The sequence below is a fragment of the Camellia sinensis genome, chromosome 1 (assembly GCF_055761805.1).
Source record: "Camellia sinensis isolate YWXY chromosome 1, ASM5576180v1, whole genome shotgun sequence".
NCBI lineage: Eukaryota > Viridiplantae > Streptophyta > Magnoliopsida > Ericales > Theaceae > Camellia > Camellia sinensis.
The window spans coordinates 95,149,610-95,169,153 of NC_138961.1; positions in this window are offsets into that span (position 1 = coordinate 95,149,610).

Consider the following 19,544-nt stretch of genomic DNA (forward strand, 5'->3'; position numbering starts at 1 on the left):
TGCCGACCGGCCACCAAGGCTGCCGAATGGCTATCAGAAGTGGCCAATGGCCATCAACTCTGGCCAATGGCCATCCCTCTTGGCCGACCATCCTTCAGCATGTTCCTAAGGTGGGTCAGAAACAATCTGGAAGTTGGCACAATTTTCAGAAGTCCAATAGAGTGCAAATAGAGGCATCATGAGGCACAGTAGTGGATTTCCGGGAGGAAGCCGACCGAGCATGCATGTCCCTCATCCGCGAGGCCATTTTACCGCTTTACTAGCTAGTTGTAGTTAATTGCATGCTTTTGTAATTAATTAGCTTAATATGATTTGTAATAATTAATTAGCTAGAATAGTTAATTAGTTAATTTGTAATAATTAGTTTAATTAGCGTAGCTAGTTAGCTTATTATTCGGACCCTCCGTCGAGAGGGAAATCATTGTAATAAGTGTGTGTGTGTGTGATGCATGTCTTCCAACCCCATTTCTTTCTCCCTGTTCCTTATCAGCTTTTGATGGTTAGTTTTAGGGCATATTTCAATTAGCATACTTATGCTTTGCATGCGTGAATCATTCATTCGTATTGCATACACCGGGCTCGACGCATCATTCAAACTGCATTGTATTTCAATTCCTATTTGAGTACATGTATCAAAGTGTAACATTCATATGCCATCTTAGATAGCCGAGCCTATTTTAGTTACATTTTGCTTGTGTTGCATTAGGCATTTCAAACATAGCTAGGATCATGCATTGATTTCTAACATAGCTTCTGTTTTGGCTCGGAGTACACTGTGAGTGTTTATGCTTTAGCATCCTTGGATGTGTGTAAGTGACTGCCATGATAGCATGCTTACCATGAGGCTAACTGCTTAAGTGTTTAACTGCATAAATGCCTGTGGATGAAGGTTTCATCGCTTGAATTGGAACGATTCATCAAAATGTGCGTTTTTAAGCCCACTTGGAGTGGCAAATCATCATATTTTAAGCCCACTTGAGAGTGGCAAATCCGCGTCTTAGCCTACTTGTGAGTAGCACTTTCAAACCATTTTCGAAAAACAAGCATGAGATGTTTTGTTCCAATTCTTGCGATTGAGTCTATACTTGTATGCTGTGCACATCACATAGTAATGTTAGCTAATAAATTAGAATAAGAACACATGTGTTTTAAAAAACAACATATCATGTTAGTAGAGGCCGATCTTTGATCGGGTGAGCAGGGGTGCTCGTTTCAAGACCTTCCCCTCTCGTACCCAAGTTCCCGAGCTGAGACAACTTTGGTGATGACGGACAATTGGCCTTAGGCACAAGTCAGGGTTTCTTAAATTTCCCAAAAACAAAATATTTAGGTGGCGACTTTGAAATCTGGTAAAGCAGTCCATGTTTGGCGCTTTTTTATTAAAATTGATTTTCCAAAATGATTTGCCGAATTTGGACTCTTTGGTGATTTATTAGTCTTGCATTGCACTTTGTGAGATTAGATTCAGAACTGTGACAGGAGTCGGAACTGTAGTAGCTAGAACGACAATCCGCGCCCTCTCCGAAAGGGGGGCGCACGAAGTGGAGTTTCTGGCGGTCTACAATAGGCAAAAGATAAAATTAGTATAAACCCATAGATATATGGTCTCACACCACTCAACCCATAGTTTAGTAATCCTCACAATCCTCAAATCCAGCTACACCAGAACAAACCAATTCATTTTATATTATTTCTTCATGGAAGGCTGTAAGTGTTGAATTTACCCATCCTTTTTACCTTTTAAATGTTTTTATTTACCAAATTCTTACTAATGGTGTTCCTAAATTGATGAATTTACACATTTACAATCAAGGAACGTAATTTTCTTTTGTTTCCAAGGATATGGCCAAAACATTTTCATTTCCTAAGTGACTGAAACAAAACATTAGTAGAATAGTGAAGTTCTGTACAAATGAAAATTGTGTGGAGCATGGAAAGAAGGAAAAATCTATAATTTCACATGGAGTACACTTTGAATGCTTTATTAACTTGTTTAGCCTTATTCCCATTAGTCTTATTTTAGCCTTATTCACATTAGACTAAAACAGAACATTAGCCTTATTTTAACTTGTTTAGCCTTATTCACATGGAGTACACTTTGAAAGCTTTACCACAATTGTTTAGCCTTATTAACTTGTTTAAACTTATTTGAATGCTTTATTAACTTGTTGCTAGAATGTCATTAAATTGGTTAGAGAAGGCATAGCAGGCCCTGAAAATACTTCAACCTGTGGTGAGAAACTCATAATACTGTAGTACCTCAGAATCTGGGTTATCCTTTGTAACGTTGCATTTGTTTTTGTGGAACACATTTTCTATGGAAAACTTTTTTCAGAAAATGTTTTCCGGAGAAATTTTTTTCTTTGTTTGGTGGTGGTGGTGGTGGTGGAATGAAGGTAGTGGTGGACGTGGTGGCATGGTGGTGTATAAATCTCATAGTTCACTCTCTCAACAACAGGCTCGCTCAATATATGCTCACCACCACTCAACCCTCAAACAAAATAGATAACCTCAACGGTTGAGAATTGTTCTAGGAAGTCTCCAGGAGCTAACAAACCACTTATCATTATTGGATTTTTTCACATATGATAGAGCCATAGCTCTAAATCTGTTTTTCTTCTTTATATAATCTGGTTCCTACATCTGGCCATCAACCAAGTGTGGTATGTGTTTTTCCCTACATAGTCTTGGTTGATCTACTTTATTTACTCACTGGTGGCTATTTTCTTCTCATGTTTATCATGTTTATTGGTTGGTCTAGGCTTGAGCCGGGGCTATAGACAGCATGAAACCACAAAGCTGCTGCAAAAAGGAATCATAGCAGCAAAACAGCTACGGAGGTGAAAGAATACAACAATGAGCATGGCTGGAGCCATAGTCAGCATAACAGTAGGGCAACAACAACAAATTAATTCATAGCATCCACAAGGCCATGCTTTTTAACTCACTAAATTTACATTAGCCACCTATGATCAATAGTCTTTCATCGGGAAAAAAGAAAAAGAAAAAAGGCAACACCTAAATAAATGGGAAAAGCCAAACTATCCAAAATAATGAAAACTAAATGCAATTTGGCCTTACTAAATGCGTTTGATACTTGTGAAGGCATTATTCCAACTCACCAAATCAAGTGACAATACACCATGAGCACATAATAGCATTTCTCAATATCAAGTTGCCATTGTCCACCTAGAATTATTTCCCATGTAATAGTTATGATGTAGGACACATTCAAATGATTCAAGCCGTGACAACAGCCTTAAACAAAACAAGATTTTTTGCTTAAGGTTCAATTACAACCTAGTGTAAAATCACCACAAGTCACACTATTAGCATGACTGAAAACAGATTAAATAGACACTTTTGCCAGCATTCCACATCCAAACAGTGGAATCCTCAACCAAGACCAAATGTCGTTTTGGATGCCACATGACCCACTGTGTAGGCAGATACTTCATACTCAAACTTCATATATGCCATAAATCCCTTAAGTGTGTTTGATCTGATTCTTTGGGGAAGGGGTGGCAAATCCCTGCTCCATCAGTTCCTTGTAACTCCTATGCTCCTTTATTCCCTTGTAACTTGTGGGAATCTCAGCAGAACAACACACTTCTTTTGCAAATAAGGGGACAAACATGCAACCCTAGTTCCAATTCTTCAGTGTATATTATGTATATATATTTTCACCTCTCTCTGTCCCTCATTCTCATTTGTGAGCTATTGAACTAAGAAGAGTAGAGAGTTTGAGACTTAAAAAAAGAAAAAAAGAAAAGAGGGAGGAAGAGAGAGAGAGAGAGAGAGAGTAAGGAAGCAGAACTTGAAAGCTAGCCTCAAGGTAAATTACACACCCCTGTTCTCTTCTCCAATCCTACTTAGTCTTCTTAATCTACCTCCTATCATGTCTTGTGCATATACAAAATGTTGGTATGCTTGGAAATGGGGTGTAAGTTTAGGTGTTAGTATGAATAAGTGATGCTACCTTGTATTTTCTGCTGATTTCATGACTACTGCAACTTTATCACTCTTGGAAAATATCAAACTTACTTCTTTTTCAAAAACTGAATGTAGGGGATGATCTTTGAGGTGTTTAGAGCATGTGACATTTTTGGTTGCCCCTAATTAGACATTTTTATAGTCTAAACAATTTTCTCAAACAATCTAGCCCTGTGTTTCGAGAAAACAGTCCACTTCGAGTATTTAAAAAAAAAATAAATCTAGAAAAATCATCTTAAGATGGTTATTATGTCAAAACTTAGCATTTTTAGTCCTCTTTCCAACAAAATTTATTTGAGCAATGGGTAGATTGAGAGAAATGCTCATTATCCTAAAAGTGTGTCAAATCTAGATAGAATATGGTGTATGGCCTATAGATAAAAATTCTGGTTAGGTTATGCAAATTCTGAAATTGGGAATGAAAGTAAACTTATTATTCTATGTTTCTGTTAATTTTCAAAACCTAAAAAGGTCCCAAAGTATTTTTACCAACCCAATCCTTTGGCTCCTACTAATCTAAAATCTGCTGAAAATGTGTTACTTTTTGTGTGAAGTGTTCCTGAGTGCTCAAATGCATGTCAAATGTGGTTTACTTGACTTACCATGGTTGTATGTATTAATGTGTTATATTTCATCCCATATACTTGCCTCACATTCGTGTATATTATTTGGTTCGATTCAAGCTAGATCAACTAGGACAATTACCTTCATATCACAAAAAACAATAACATTGGAATGGTGAGAACGCATTTGACCACTTTAAGAAACTCAAATCAAAAGTAGATGAATTACTCTAATAAATATTACAAGAATCATGCAACATACAGTACATATGGGAAATTCTAGTTTCTATTTGTCTCTTGCCTATGGAACAAAAATACAAAAAGATACTTATATATGTGCCTACGGATGTAATCCTATTTTGTAAAACCTTTAAACACCCAACACTCACTTATGAACAGCCAGTTAACATCCACTATTACACTTTCTACAGTGAAGCACCCATTAGAACTATCAAAGAGAACACCTATACCCCCTGTGTATTATGTTATCAAATTCCACCAACACAAACTGTATGACACAAATAAAGATTAATAAAAACCCAACCAAACACCATACAACAGCACTCACACCGGCCGGTGACGTGCGGGTTAGCCAGTGCGACAAAGATGGACGGATAGTGTGACAGAGATGGATGGGTGAGGGAGTGACAGAGAGATATAGAAAGTAAAATACATGCATCTAAATAGAGAGAGATATATGTGGTTCAATTTTATTTTTTTTATTGATTTTAAGCAGTTGGTGACACTCCTTTCTAAAATTAATACATTTGGAGACAAAATTATTTCCTCTCTAAATTTTTTTACAATAGTGACGAAAAATTTCGTCTCCAAAATGGCGCCAAATCTTCCGCCAAATTTTCCAAGGGTGGGAAATTGTTTTGTGACGAAAAATAAAATTTAGAGACGAATAAAATTTTTGTCACCTACTGTTTTATTTGATTTTAAGCATTTGGTGACGAAATTAGTTTTTCATCTCTAAAAATAGTACAATTGGAGCCGAAATCTTATTTTCATCACTAAAACATGTATATTTGGAGACAAAATATTTTTTCATCATGTGTTCTCGTCACCATAGACGTTTTTTTTATAGTAAGATTTTTCCTAAACTTTGGTTGAATTTTTAGATAGGACCCATGCGCCAAAGTTGGTGGGTCCATGTGGCAACGTGTTCTTTGCCGTGTAACGATTCACGTCGTATATTTGGTTGCTAAAACCATTTTCGGGTGAATGGGAAATCGATGCCAAAATGAGCTCCATAAAATGGTGTTTTGGTGAAGTTTCCATAAAGGATGGAGCTACGGTTGTCCCATATTGCTTTGGTGGGCAAACTTGGTGTGGTTTATAAGCCTTGGGTTTGCATCTTGGGGAGGGCCCCAAGGGGTACCCAAGTTTTGTGGAAGGGTGAGGTTATGTGCAAAGTGGGCTGGACCCATTGGACCCAAAACAAATACAAATGTGCCGCTGCCGCCATTCGTCCGGTCGGTCGGGCAGGCTAGGCTGGGCTTGGGTGTGTGGTGTGAGGTTGGATTCGGCTTGTCCGGCCCAATGCATATCTTTTTGGCCCAAAACATTTGAATTTTATTTGTCTTAAATTAAATTCTACCGTTTGGAATTTTAATTTCGGTTTGAAATTCAAAATTAATTCCGAATTGACCCCAACGTTTCTAAACGTTGGCAGTTTGGTCCAATGCACATATTTCTTGTAACTGAACAGGTTCTTACCTGTTTAAATTCGACCTGAATAGGTTTTATCTGTTCAAATCTATTCGACAAGTTTTTACCTGTTGAAATCTGTTCTGAAAAGCCACCAATTCTCCTATAAATAGTCAGTCTCTCATTTGGATTTTGCAATCAATTTTGCCATTCTTGCTCTTACTTTTGCTATTGCTCTCTGTATTTTACTGCATATATTTTCTGTAAGAAAGAGTATATATATAGAGTGTGTTCGTTGTGCTAACAGTTTGTAGTGTTGCTACTGTTTGTGAAAGATCATTTCATCGTGAAAGATGGAGGTCCATAATCTATGAGCACCCTAGAGAGGACAAATCTGTCTTAAGGAGACAATGTTGAACACTGGACTTGATCTTAATATCTAAGAAAATAATATTGTAAGTGATTATTTTGTTTTCTGTTTTTATATTCTATTTTGTTCTTTTGTAAACAAACAAACTTTCCTTTCTTAATCCATTCTTCAAATACAGTGAAGATTGGTTAACAATCTTAAGGTAGATCAATTTCTTCATTGTGTTCATAATTCTGATTTTTGTTTCTAGTTTTTGTAACTAGAAATATTGTATTGCTTCTAATTTGTTTTTTGATTTTTGTAATAAGATTTGATGGCTACTGAAACTGGTACAGCAAATTCGGTTGTGACACCAACATCGGCTAGTGCCCAGAACCCTGTTCAAATGCCTGTGGTACCTGTGAACCATGGAGAGAAACTGAAAAAATTTAATGGTGCAGAATTTAAGAGATTGCAACGTAAAATGTTGTTCTATCTAACAACTCTAAATCTTGCTCGGTTTCTCCAGGAAGATGCTCCAGTGCTAAAAGAGAATGAAAGTGATCGGCGAGTCATTGCCGCAGTGGATGAGCGGAAGCATTCTGATTTTCTTTGCAGAAATTACATCCTCAATGGCCTAGACAACATGCTATATAATGTTTATAGCCCTCTGAAAATAACAAAAGAATTTTGAGATTCCTTGGAAAAAAAAATAGAAGATAGAGGATGCCAGCACAAAGAAATTTGTTGTCAGTAAATTTCTAGATTTTATTATGGTAGACTCCCAAACGATAGTTTTCAATTAATTTTGCATGATATTCATGACGAATGTATGTCTCTTAGTGAGCCTTTCCAAGTTGTTGCTATTGTGGAAAAATTACCACCAACTTGGAAAGATTTCAAAAATTATTTAAAACATAAACGCAAAAAGATGACCATGTATTGTAAGACTGAGAATTGAGGAAGATAATCGTAAGGCTATAAAGAGGAATGGTAAAAATCTCATCGAGTCCAAGGCTAATGTAGTGGAACAAGTGCCTAAACCACATAAAAAGAAGAGAAAGTTTGCTGGAGATCGTCCTAAACAAGGCGACAACCATGACAATAAAAAGTTCAAAGGAAAATACTATAATTGTGGCAAGATTACTGTAGACACCCCATTTTGACCGTCCTTAAGACTTGGGCGTCTCACTCTGAACACTGGATGATGAAATGATACGTTGTGCAATTGTTCAATTATTCAGCAAAACGATTCAATTTCAAGCCTTAAAACCTAAACTCTGTACCCCCTTTGAACCAAAACCTTATTTTTTCTAGCCTGGCCACTTAGAGAAGGGCTGGCCAACAAATGGCTGGCAAGCCATTTTCAAATGGCCGACCGTACATTCTCATGGCTGGCCGGCCATGTTTACTGACAACAGCTATTTTACAGTAGCCAGCTATCCCCATGTGCATACTTTACACCAGTTGACTCTTTGTTGATATTTCCGGTACGAGAAGTTGTTTTTCTATAAATACAAGACCCCCCCTCATGGTTTGGGGTTAGAAAAAAATTTGCCAAGAGCCACAGCTTGTCCAACACACTTCCCTCCTCTCTTGCAATATACATATACTATAGATACACTATCTAGGCTAAAACTTGAAGTTTTTTCTGAGGTTCTTGAAGATAATTTCAGATCCTAGAGAGTGTTAAGAGTGTCGTTTGTTAACTAAGAAGCTCATACTCTCTTTCAAGAGGTGATCTTCGTACTCTTCAACCATCTTTCCCTCTATTTTTCTCGTACTTTCATACTGATTTCAAAGTTGTTTTTAAGCTTAAAATGTGATTAAAACCTCACAAAAAGAGGAGGGGTTAGCCACCATTCCTTAGGCCTTATTCCATAGCTTGTTGCTTTGCCTTTTCTACTTTGTTTCTTTTGATTTTGGCCATTGTTTTTTATTTTTATTTTTAGTTTAGGGGTTGTTTAATGTGTCTATTTGATTTATGCTTTGAATATCATACTTGTGCTATTGTAAGTCCTTATGGGTTTGGTATATAGGCTATAACTTCTAATCCATTTGAGTTGATAGTCTTTTCTCTCTCTCTCTCTCTATATATATATATATATATATATATTTTATAGTTTTCATGTATATATTCATATCATTGTAATCATCCACTTTTCATTCACACTCTGCAACCTCTCTCATTTCTTTGTTTCTTTTGATTGAGGGTTATATCAACCAAAAGATTTTCACTCTTGGCATAAGAAAGGGGTTCCACATGCTAAATGGTTTAACCTCTTCGGAAGTTCATTATTAGGGCATCACGTCTTTCTTACGCTAAGCACAATCTCTTATTTGATACCTCTCTTTATCGCAAGTGCATTACTTCTATGGGACTAATTTTCTATTTAAACCCTTGGAAATCATAAAGGAAATGTTCATTATAGCTCATTATCGAGTTTGGATTTGGAGTCATTATCACTCATTTCAGGTTTGACTCCGAATTATCTCTCATAAATGGGTTTGATTCTTCCTTTGTAGTTTCTCCCATAGAAAAGGGCTCAAAAAGCTCATTTCTTGAGTCAAGTCATGCTTGCTAATCTTTATTGCTTTGGACTAGTGGACGTAATCATCACCTTTGGAAAAAAACAAGAAAAGATAAGAAAATGGAAAGCTAAAATAAAAAGGCTAATAACATTGGAGTAAAAAGAGGTAAAACGATAATAAAAATTGGTTAGGTTCAGTCCGACGTTATACTGAACCTGTTGCTTTTAGAATTATTGCATACTATTTTAGTGATGTTTGATAGTTGATGAGGTGAGTCTACCCACTCCCTTGAGGTAACTTTATGATAGGGAGGATGTGTTGTTTGTCTTTTGTTGCGTTTATTAACCTCTTGTCCTACCAACTCTAAGATTATCACGCAACAAATTTACAACGATTGATGATTTGAGAATCAAATCTACTCCCCCCTTAAACATCTTCATGATAGGGAAGGACATAGAGGATAAACATCTCCTGGAAACATTCTGTTTCAGCTTTGCTACAGCAGGGCATTCCTAAAAAACAATGGTTGGCCAGCCATTACTCTGTATGGCCAACCATTTGATCAGGCCAGTTGGCCATCCACTTTGTACGGCAGTTGTATTTTTGCAATAGAACAGAGCAAATACTGAGGCCAAAATAGAATAATTTTTTGACTGCAAACAGAGCTAGTTTTGGCAGCAAACAGAGAGGTTTCCGGATGATGTTCTCAGTTATGCACATGAAATTCCTTGCCTCCCGTTCAAGTCCACTAGATTAACAGATTTAATATTTATGTTTTGTAATTGATTAGTTGCTTTCATTCAAAGTTGTAATAGTTAATTAATTAATCCATTGATTCATGTTTGTAATAATTAGTTAATTAGGACATTCAGACCTTCCTGTGCGAGGGCAAACTTGTAATATTTGTATGTTTTCCAACCCCCATTTCTTTCTCCCTTTTACTTATATGCCTACTGTGGTTGCATATAGTATCATGTTCTCGTTTCATGTCATTACCATGCTTTGCATCCATTTTTGCATGCATTGGGTTCGGTTTATCATTTTTGACTATCATTGTCGTTTCCTACTTTCTTGAATACGTGGGTTACCACTTGCATTGAGTGAATCCATATAACATGTTCAATAATCTGAACCAAGTAGTTTCATTCTTGTATGTGTTGCATTAGTCATGTGCATTGTTAGGATCATGCATTTTTCTAATTGCTTTCTTTTTCTTTAGCTTACCTTGAAGTACTAGGTGGCAAAGGCTATTTTTATGACATTGGTGATAGAGGTGACCTTCTCTGGCGAGGTTTTCGGCAACATGCCCTCTAATTATTTATGCTTGCACATTTCCTTCTTGACCCTAGTTTCTGCGGATCCAGCATTCGGTTGATCGAAGTGGCCCAAGGTCTGAAAGAAAGTAAGAGTTGGATTGGTTTGGCTCTACCTGAGACCCTGATGGGCTTAGATGCCTTTCATCGGTGAGAGACTACCAGATTCGCGGGGAGTCCACTACTTCTTCAGGTATTGTTTCCCACCCTTTCTCATATGTGTTTCTCACATCACTTAGCACTCATGCTCTATTTTTCTCTCAAAGCCCTTTTCTTACTTTTCTCTCAACATATATCTCTCTATTCTTTAATCTCTTTTTTCTTTCATCCCTTCCCAGGTGTGGCTTATGGATAAGCTAAAAGTAGTGGACTCTTGCCCTAAGTACTCAGCTCGAGGTTATTTCTTCCGCCACCGACTAGTGGATTTCCCCAGCGAGGGATGGTGGTGCAACTGGATGTGCAGTAGGTCTGCTGCTGACATAGCTTGGCGTTTCCCCTGGTTTAATCTGACTGAGATAAGTTACAGCATGGCTCGGCAACCTGGCATACAATTGATTGGCCTCACACATTGCGTGTTCTATTTTCCTTTCCGGTTCAGACGTCAGTTTGGGCATGATCAGACCCGCCCAGAGGAGGAGGTAGAGTACCCGGTTTCATTCCCTATTCATGGTTCACACTTGGCTAGATACCTCACTACTTGAAGGACGAGAGAGCTTCTGGCCCTTGCCTCTAGTTTCATTATGCCCTTTCAGGCGAGTGCTTGGCTTGGCTCGAGGATGAAGCACAAATCGGGACCACTTTGGATTCAGAACCTTCCACAAACACGAACAGAGGACGCAGGAGCACCTGACTCACCTATGCCCCTAGTTTATTGCTTTGACCTTTCTTTTCTAGTTTTTCTAATGTAATAAAAGCAACTTTGATTTGTATCGGAGAGTTGGAGAACTTTATGTTGAAATCAATGAAATTAAAGTTGTGAGCACTAAAAATTTTCTTTTTGGTCAAAAAATGGTCTATGTTGCAAAAGTTAAAATTTTGAACAAAATTAACTTTTATGAAAACTTTCCAAAACCATTTTCGAAAAGGATCACCACCTGACACGCATGGAATCAATCCTCAAGATAAACAACCCCGAATTGAAAAATCATAAATGCCCCTAATTGAACACCACTGCTTTGCATTGTAACCACCTCTTCTTCCCAGAATGAAGATCACAACCGAACTCTCAGGTAAAGAACAGGCAAAGATGACTTGATCAAACACAGGGACAGGACAGTTGAGTTGGAGGTGATTACGGCCAAACTTCAGGATGAATCTGCCTACGTATCCCAAAGATGGGAATCAGGCCTTACGTAGTTCGGTTCAGGTTCACTTGAGTATTAACTCTCTCCTTTTGCGCTATAACTTTTGCCAAAGTTTCCCTTTAGGGTTTTCAACCTTGCGAGCTTAGTTTTTCTTTATTTCTAATTTTTCATGCTTTAACTTTTTCCTAGGTCGGTCTTCCTGGTTTTCTGCCTAGCAAGCCTCTTAGGAATAGTATTTCTTCAACTTGTCCGTGTTGATTGGTTGTGAAAACTCCAGGCTATCGAAGTCCATAAGAATAACAGCTCCACTCGACCAGATAGCTTTGATGATGTAAGGACCAGTCCAGTTAGGTTTTAACTTGCCCCTAAGGTCATGAATGGGAGCTTGGTTGTCTTTCAGCACCATATCCCCTTCTTTAAGATTCCGGGACTTAACTTTCTTGTTAAAAGCCCCGGCAATTCTGCGTAGGTAGCTCTGAACATGATACAATGCTTTCAGCCCTTCTCTCATCAAACATCATCAACTTCTCAAATCTGCTCTGTTGTCAATCCGCCTTTGTTATCTGACACTTAGCTATAACTTGCAGTGATGGGACTTCTATTTCAATTAGCAAAACGGCTTCTATCCGCTAGACGAGAGAATAAGGAGTTACCCTTGTAGACGTCCGGATCAAAGTTCTGTAACCTAAGAGTGCGAATGGTAATTTATCTGGCCAGTCCCTGTAGGTCTCAACCATCTTCTGCAAGATATTCTTGATGTTCTTGTTGGCGGCTTTAACAGCTTCATTGGTTTGCGGCCTGTATGTAGATGACTTATCGAAAGCTACATTGTATTTCTCCAACAAGTCTATCACCTCTTTCTTGAAGTGGGAGCCATTATCTGATATGATCTCGTTTGGGACTCCATATCAGCAAATGATATTGTTTATGATGAACTTGGCCTCATGCGATGCTTTCAACACTGCATAGGACTGAGCTTCCACCCACTTTGTAAAGTAATCAATTGCCACGAAGATATATTCATGCCTATTTGATCCTTTTGGCGTAACTACACCGATATGTTGATCCCCTAAACTGAGAAAGGCCATGGCAAAGTCATGTTGTACAGTTTTGACGGCAAGATATTCATGCGATTGGCATGAATTTGGCATTTGTGGCATCACTGAACAAAACCAATACAATCGTCCTCCATGGTGGACCAGTAGTAACCTTGCCTGAGAATCTTCTGGGCTAGCATCACACTGTCCATGTGTGCCCTGCACTCTCTTCCATGGATGGCCTCTAATGATTCCTCTTCTTCCACACACAACTTATGCATTCCCAGATGACCTCTTTTGTACAATTTACCTCTGCAAATGATAAATTGAACGGCCATTTGCCATATTTCCCTTTTGTCCTTAGCATTTGCCCCTGGTGGATAAATCTCCTTTTCCAAGAAGTTCCAAATATCGTACTACCAAGGGTTTTTGTCTTGCGCTTCATCTATTGCAGCAATAGTTTCATAAGCCGGTGTGTATTTCTACTCAATGATAATTGGACGCATCTAGACTCCAAGTGGGATGTCTACCATAGAAGATAGAGTTGCTAAAGTATCAGTAAACTTGTTGTTCTCTCTCAGTAGATGCGTTAAAGTCAACTTTTCAAACCTAGGAATCAGAACATCTAGGGTCTGGTGATAAACCTTCATCTTTTCTTCTTTCAATTTCCAGTCTCCATTTGGTTGAGAAATAACTAAGTTCGAGTCCCCAATAACATCCAACATTTTTGTCCCTAGTTCCAGGGCGGCTTCTAAACCAGCGATGCACGCTTTATAGTTTGCTTCATTATTAGACACCTTGAACTGGAGTTTCAAGGCTAAAAGTATATGGGAGTCGTCGGGTGCTATCAGCAACACACCTATCCCATAACCATACTGATTGGCTACTCTGTCAAAGTATATCATCCAAGTCTTCTTCTCAACTTGCATAATGGCTTCATTTGGGAACAAGTATTCCACCGCCTCATCCCCTTCTACTGGGTGATCTGCCAGGAACTCCGCTAAAGCTCCTCCCTTGACCGACTTGCGGGAGACATATTTGAGATCAAATTCGGAGAGGAGAAGTAACCAACGAGCTAGCCTACCCGTAAGCACTGGTTTCTCAAAGAGATATTTGATGGGGTCTAATCTCGAAATCGGGATTATAGAGTGAGCTAACAAGTAGTACCTCAACTTCCGGTCCATACCAAGGCTAGGCAAGCTTTCTCTAATGGAGTATAGCGGGTCTCGTATTCGAGCATTTTCTTGCTCAAATAGTTGATGGCTTTATCCACCATATCTTCATATTCCTGTGCGAGCATATATCTCATGGCCATGTCTGTTACTAACAAATACAGAATCAAAGGCTTTTTCGGCTCTGGCGGCAACAACACAGGCGGATTCTAGAGGTACTGCTTAACCTGCTCAAAGGCAAATTGACAGTGATCATTCCATTGGAATTTCTTCCCTTTCTTTAGAAGACCAGAAAGTGGTTCAGAAGTCAAGGTTAATTTGGAAATAAACCGTCTTATGAATTCCACTTTACCCAGAAAGCCTTGCACTTCATTTTCAATCCTTGGTGGTGGCATTTCTAAGATGGCTTTGATTTTGGAAGGATTTGCTTTGATGCCCCTCTGTGTGATCAAAAAGCCTAGCATTTTACCTGCTGTTACGCCAAAGGTGCATTTTTGCGGGTTTAACCTCAACTTGTATTCTCTGATTCATTGAAAGAATTTCTCTGATGCGGTGTAATGGCCCTCTCTTTCTTTGGACTTGACAATCATGTCGTCCGCGTACACCTCGACCTCTTTGTGCATCATATCATGCAAAATGGTGGTTACAACCCTCTGATAGGTAGCCCCGGCATTCTTCAGCCCAAACGGCATATCCTGGTAGCAGTAGGTGCCCCACGGCATATTGAAAGCGGTATTCTCTCTGTCCTCTAGCGCCATCAGAATCTGGTTATACTCGGAAAACCCATCCATAAAGGATATCAATGCATGGCCCGCATTGAAGTCCACTAACTCATCAATATGCGGCAGAGGAAAGCCATCCTTCGGACAGGCTCTGTTCAAGTCCCGAAAGTCCACACACACCTAGATTCTACGATCCTTTTTCAGCACTGGGACGATATTGGCCAACCAAGTCGGATATTCACCACCCTGAGACTGCTGAGGGTTAGGACCCCTCTGTCTCTTGCCATCACCCTGACCAACCTGGCCCCTCTTGGAGCCCTTCTGCCCCTCATCCTCCTCCTACATCATGAGCTCCATATGAGCTGCCGCATCCACCAAACGTCTATACTGCCAGATGAAAGATCCACCAACCCTCAACTTGAGGCCTCGCCTCAACTTCCGCTCAAACTCAAAGCAACGGCGTTCCTCGGACGCCACCAGTTCAGGTGCAAACCTGGACAGACTGGTAAAAGTAGCCTCAAACTCGGCCACTGACAAGCCCTGTTGTTTAAGCTGGCAAAACTGTTCCCTCAGCTTCTCCCTAGCAGCTGAAGACAAACATTTCTCCAGGAAAGCATTCACAAACGCCTCCCATGCACCACCAACACTGCCCTTCTCATACTTCCACCATTGACCCGCATCTCCCTTCAGCTGGAAGGATGCCAAGGTCACCTTTAAAACCCCGTCCTCGATGCCAAGCATCTCGAACATCGTCTCCATTTGTTCCAACCACTCGTCAGCCTTAAGTGGCTCTTTCGGATCCCCAACAAACTCGTCCAGGTTAGACCGGAAGAATTCCCTCTTCAAGAAAGAAGGCCCTGCCTCAGCAACCTGATTCTCAGCTCTGAGAATACCCAAAGCTCCCGCTATCTCTCGGGCCAAGGCGCCCATAGCCTGCTGACCCACTGGCTCGGCCACATTGGCCTGACCAACTCCCTCCTGCACTACCGGAACGTCATCCGGTACAGGTACCTCCTGCCTACCATGCCTGCCACGCCTACCATGCCCTCGTCCTGACATCCTAATAAAGGTAACCAAGACTATTAGCACATTCACAAATGTGCCGAAGCTATAACACTCGCGTCCTAATGCATGGACAACTGTAATTCACTCCACGTAAGCACATAAACAGATAAGCATTTACAAATTTCATTTCCGGATAATGATAGTCCCGAGGCGTTACTAGAGTTCCGGTTAGAAACAGCATTGATCAAGTGCTTTTCCAACAAGACTCCCAGCAACCCAAGGATCCAATCAACATCCTAGAAACTACATTCCATACCCACATAGTCACATAAGCATGTTATCAATTGAGCTCATAGCATATGACACTACATCTAAGTCTCTATCAAGCGAGACAAACCCATTGTGATCCTAATCACTTCCCACGTACCCAAAGTATTCGAACCCGGTACGCTCTGATACGAAGTTGTAACGCCCTCAAAATAATAACATTAAACCCATCAATATAGACATACATTTATATACAATAGATCCACATTCTTCAATTAATCAGAGTACTTCATTACAAAAGGTGGTTTTACAGGAAGAGATGGCCGATCGGCTATCCAGAGTGTCGATCGGCTAAATATTGTTGGCCGATAGCCTCATATTTGGTCGATGACCATTATCCACTGGCCGATGGCCACCCCTTTTGGCCGGTGACCTCTCAGAGTGTCCATGAGGTGGTTCAGAAGCATCACAGAAGTTGGCATAATTTTCAGAGGTGTAAAACAGTGCAAACAGAGGCAACATGAGGCATGGCAACGGATTTCCGAGCGATGCGACCGAACATGCATCATTCATCATTTCGAGGCAGAGTTGTGGCAGCGTATTTTAGTTCCTTACTTAGCTGATTTTGTAGCTTAATTAATTTCTTTAATTAGTTAAGAGTTTTTTAATAATTAATTATCTAGAATAGTTAGTTAATTAGTTGGTTTGTATTATTCATTTGGACCCTCCGTCGAGAGGGCAAATTTTGTAATAAGTGTGCATGAGTGTGTGAATGTCTTCCAACCCCACATCTTTCTTCCTTTTACTTATCCACTTACGATGGTTAGTTTAGGGTCATTTTCAATTGGCATACTTATGCTCGCATGTTTGCATTCATTCATCTTTCTTGCATGCACCGGGCTCAGCGCATCATACAAACTGCATTGTATTTCAATACTGATTTGAATACATGATTATCAAGTTGCATCTCATATGTCATTTTAGAATAGCCGAGCCTATTTCTAGTTGCATTTTGCATGTGTTGCATTAGCCATTTTAACATGAACTGAGATCATGCATGATTTCTAACTAGTTCTTTGTTTTGGCACGGAGTACACTGTAAGTGTTTATGCTTTAGCATCTTGCATGAGTGTGAGTGTTGCCATGATAGCATGCTTTCCATGACGCTAACTACTTAAGTGTTTAACTGCCTGAATGCCTATGGGTGAAGGTTAGATTACTTGAATTGGAACAATTCATCGAAATGCGAGTTTTAAGCCCACTTGCGAGTGACAAAATCATGTTTTCTAAGCCCACTTGAGGGTGGCAAATCCATGTCTTAGCCTACTTGCGAGTAGCACCTTCAAATCATTTTCAAACAAACATGAGATGTTTTGTTCCAACTTAGGCGATCTAGTCTATACTTGTATGTTGTGTGCATCACATAGTAATTCTAGGCTAATACACCGGGATAAAAATGCATGTGTTTTCTAAAACAACATATCATGTTAGTAAAGGCCGATCTTTGATCGGCCGAGCGGGGGTACTCATTACATGACCATCCCCTCTCGTACCCAAGTTCCCGGGCCGAGGCAACTTTCGTGATGATGGACACGTGGCCTTAGGCACGAGTCAGGGTTTCCTAAATCCCCCCAAAACAAATATTTAGGTGGCGACTCTGTATCTGGAAAAGCAGTCCCTGTTTGGCACTTCTTTATAAAAATCAATTTTCCAAAATGATTTGTCAAATTTGGACTCTTTGGTGATTTATCGGTCTCACATTGCACTTTGTGAGATTAGATTCAGAACCGTGACATTGAGTCCGAACTGTAGTAGTCTAATGAACAAAACAGATTTTTTGCGCCATTTCGCGCACGGAGCCGGGACGTTCGGGCACGTCTACAGTTTCTGGCGACTCCGCTGGGGACTTAGGGAACTTAACTTGAACTCATGATATCTTGTTTCGACTACACTTTTGTGTCTCTTTGCATTGCATTTGCATTGGTGCACCTAGGACACCGTGTTTTCCGTATACTATTCTTGAACGGTTTGCCGGAGGCTCGCTTTGAGAAGTGTGCCATAAGGCTGACCGGTTGCGGGCTCTGCCACGACGGGAACACAAACCCCGGTTTTACCGGGGCACCCTTTTTGACTCTTCGACCTAGTGCATATCGGAATCCGTAGTGACCATTCCAAGCTAGGACAGGTTGCTTACCCGATTATAGGTTGTTTGAAATCGCTGTGTGCGTAGTGAAACCCTAGCTCCTGACAATAGGACAGGGAAACCCTACCCCTCCATAGGGGTGTTTTGGCTCTCACTTGCTTGCTATGTGTTTTTAGAGTTAGCCTCTACAGGAATGCACGTATCAGTATTTGGGAATCAGTTTTACCTGTGGGTATCAGATTCAGATTTGGGGCAGTGATTTGGGAGCAGTGATCAGTGGTTGAGAGCAGTTCTTTCGGCTTGTGTTTGCCAACTGTGTGTTGTCTTTATTTAAGCTGTTATGCTGTCCGTTTTTCTGTTCATTGTTTCCTTATTATGCTTTATTTATCTTTTTGCAAGGTAGTTTAGCACCATTGCATCCGACCAGGCAGATATTCCTCGAGCACTCCAGGTTAGAGGTTGTAGATTTAATCGATCCAGGGATCTGATAGACGGACAAGCAGTGTTCCTTTCTTTACCCCCGGTTACCAGACGGAGGTCAGTAAGACGCAGTGTATCGGTACAGCGATCGCCAGATCAGTGGTCCACCCCACCAGTGAACAGTCAGACTGAGGTCTCAGTTTCTACTGCAGGGACAGATATACCGTTAGTCAGTTAGATCAGCATAATATGGCAGGCTTGGAAGAGATGATGCGTCAGCTCCAGGAAAGTACGAAAGCCATGCAGCATGATGTTGCCCGTCAAACAGAATTTGCCGCACGCCAGGCCGAGGTTATGGCCTAACAGGCAGAGGTAATTGCCAAGCTACAGCAGCAAACCGGAGCATCTGCTTCACACCAAGCTTCTCCCCCACCAAGAGTCCCTATACTCGGGAAGACAACAAATGTCCAGGAAGATACGGACATCCCAATAGGGCCAGCTTTGCTCCCGATCCTACCCCAGCTATCCAAGGCACCTACACCCACCAACCTACCGAATTCTCCCTTTGAGTTCGAGGTGGACCCCACAGCCCTAAAAGTGAGCAAACTAGAAAAGTTGTTCAAGAAGTCCTAAGGTGTGAAATCCATTCCGGATATTGAGGATGGGTACACTAACTCAACCGTGACTCTGCTAGGCCGGTTTAAAATGCCGCACATAGACCGTTTCGACGGGTCTGGAGATCCTATGGTGCATTTGCAGCTGTTTTCAGACATACTAAGGCCAATGGGCCTCTCCAGATTGCAGAAGCTTTCTCTATTCAGCCAGACCCTGTCGGGTGTAGCGGCTATTTGGTATGTAAAACTGGAGGACTCCTTTAAGAGAAGCTGGGAGGAGCTGGCTGAGGCCTTCGTAGCTCAATACTCCTACAATACTCAGATCGAGGCCACAACTCACGATATCGAGACAACCAAGCAAGAGCCGAAGGAGAGCTTCTCCGATTTTGTGACCCGTTGGAGGGCTAAGGCCTCAATGATGACCATCAGGCCTGTTGACAAGGACCAAATACGGATG